We start from the raw sequence: 2915 nt of genomic DNA, 5'->3' as shown, positions 1-2915 counted from the left end.
CCCCACTGCTGTAATCTTGGCATCTTCATACTGCTCTGCTTTCTGCCCCTCGCCTGCAGCCGACTGGCAGCGGTGTCCCATTGCCGCACCGGGGCAGGGGGTCGAAATTCCTGCCAGGAACCCTGGGTCAATTTGTGCTGCTTCGTGATGTGTCGGGGCTCCTCCTGTTCAACCCCAAGCAAAAAGGGCTCGATGTGAGAGATCTGGGTGCCCAGGGAAGCAGATGAAGCAGGGAAGGAAGTGGTAGCCCACAGGGTCCAATAGCAAAATACTGCGTGGTTTTCAGCCCAGGTAACCCAGAGGGATTTTGCTGACTGTTGCTAGGAGTAGGAAAAGTGGCATTTTCCATCTGCTGTTCATTGGCACCGATGGTGTTGTGCTGTTCAGCGATGTCCCCATCCCACACGCTTGATGTACCTGATCTGTACTGAAAGACTGCGTGTCTTCAGGGCACTCAAACTATTTAAAAAGTGCAGTATTAAAAAAAAAATTAAAAATAAAGCATGACACTCTGGAACGTACGCATTGCTGAAGAGTCAGCAGCGCACAAGGCTTGGAAACCCAGCAGAGGGAAGGAGCCAGCTGTTTGCTGCCTGGTGACACGGGGGCTGTTTTCCCCTCTTCGTAGCACAAATTCTGGTGTTTGCAGTGAGGAAGGCTCTGCAGACTCTCCTTACCGGCATAACCTTCCTTACTCTGTTTTTAATTAAGTTTGAAAGGCTGAGGGGTGCGTGTGAGGACTGGGAAAATGAACTAAACAGATCTAAATTAATGATTTTTCCCCTCTGTGCGTGGAAACCGCGTTCTGCAGGGACCCCTGAGGTGGCACTGGCTTTGTGGGGGTCGGCACTCCCCCTGCCCCCGTACTCCCCCCTCAGCCATCGCGGTGGCTCTCGCTGCCAGCCCCCCCAGGAGAGTTCATCTGCTCCTTTTTTCCCCCAAAGCGGCTCGCCTGGTAGTCATGGCAACTTGCTGCCAGCCGCAGGCAGGCCCTGGAGCTGGCGATGCCCATGGGTGGGAGATGCAGCATCCCCCATGGGCCAGAGCATCCCATCCTGGGCTGCAGCATCCCTCCATGGGCTGCAGCATCCCATTGTGGGCTGGAGCATCCCTCCTGTGGGCTGCAGAATCCATCGTGGGACAGAGCATCCCCCCATGGGCCAGAGCATCCCATCCTGGGCTGCAGCACCCCGCCATGGGCTGGAGCATCCCATCGTGGGGTGGAGCATCCCTCCTGTGGGCTGCAGAATCCATCGTGGGACAGAGCATCCCCCCTGTGGGCTGGAGCATCCCATCCTGGGCTGGAGCATCCCTCCGTGGGGAGCATCTCTCCCATGGGCTGCAGTATCCTCTGTGGGCTGGAGCATCCCTCCATGGGCTGGAGCATCCCCTCATGGGCTCCTCCCACACCCACCCGTGGGCGGTGGGGCCAGAGATGCTGGACGAGGCTCCCCACTAAATCTGAGCAGGAGAAGGGGCCTGTTCTCCTCGAATGTTGTTATCAACATTCCCATGTGCTGCTGTCACAAACAGCCCTGTGCCACAGCGCATATCCTCTCTGTCTCACAAAAAAGTCTCCCATGAAGATGTACATTCTGGGGTGAAGAGCTCAAAGGTGTTACAGCCGTGGAGTCACGCAGCCTGGGATTTTGCTCCTATGCTTTTTTGCAGTTTTTTATTACAGACATTTGTCATACCCTGCACTAGTCGGGTTGTCCTTTAAGACACCTTCTCATTGTGGCAGCGACCTTCCTCAGTGAAAATTTCTTAATGCATATTTCATAAAGAAAACCATTACTTAAGGTTTCCTATAGGTTTCTTTTCCTCATTCATATGGGCAGCCCAGACCCTTTCTTTTTGTTGCTTTGAGAAGTCCTCCTCCTGAGGGCTTCAGGAGACAGAGGACATCAGAGAAAAGCAAATCCCCATGCTCACTTGATCCAGACAACACCTTCTTAGCGCTGTGAGAGGAACCGGGGGCAGCTCCCTCGGGGAACCTTGGGGTGATGGGTGGCAATCATGGGGATGTCCTAATGTGACCCGGCCTGAGAGCAGCCTGGTGCAATGCACAGCTCCGTCCCTGGCACGCACCTCCTGCGGTTCATCTCCTGCTGCCCAAAAGCATCACCGCCATCGGGAGCTGCAGCTCCAGACGTCTCCGCGTTGCTCCCTGCGGAGCCGTTATGGCTTTGCTGGAAGAGGCAACGCGGTGCCTGCAGAGCAACCGTTCCAAGAGCAGCAAAAAGGCTGTGCAGGAGCCCTGGGTCTGCCTTGCTCATCCTCTGCAGCACTGGTATTTCTGTGCGCCCAAGTACCCACCCCTGCATTTCATACCCAGCTCTGCTTGTGCTGATAGGACATCCCTGAAAAAAGGCTGATCTCCAGATTCGCACCTCTGTTACAGCAGTAGGGATGGGAAGGGGAGGCTGGACTGGCAGACAAAAGGATGGCACTGGTAAAACGGATAGCAATCAACAGGGTGGTGTTGTGTTGCTCCAAAGTGAAGAGTCTGTGGGCAGATTATCAGTGCCAACACACAGAGCAGAAGAGCCTTGTGCCTTCTGCTTTGGCTCTGTTCGTATCTCGTAAAGGTGGGCAGTGAAGTTGCCCCTGTATTCGGCACTGGTGAGGCCACACCTGGAGTGCTGTGTTCAGTTTTGGGCCCCTCACTCCAAGAAGGACATTGAGGGGCTGGAGCGTGTCCAGAGAAGGGCAGCGACGCTGGGGAGGGGTCTGGAGAACAAGTCTGATGAGGAGCGGCTGAGGGAACTGGGGCTGTTCAGTCTGGAGAAGAGGAGGATGAGGGGAGACCTTCTCACTGTCTACAACCACCTGAGAGGAGGGTGTAGAGAGGTGGGTGTTGGTCTCTTCTCCCAAGTAACCAGCGATCGGATGAGAGGAAACAACTTCAAGTT

Source organism: Opisthocomus hoazin, chromosome Z, assembly GCF_030867145.1.
Source record: "Opisthocomus hoazin isolate bOpiHoa1 chromosome Z, bOpiHoa1.hap1, whole genome shotgun sequence".
In the NCBI taxonomy this organism is placed as follows: domain Eukaryota; kingdom Metazoa; phylum Chordata; class Aves; order Opisthocomiformes; family Opisthocomidae; genus Opisthocomus; species Opisthocomus hoazin.
This window is presented reverse-complemented; position numbering follows the sequence as displayed.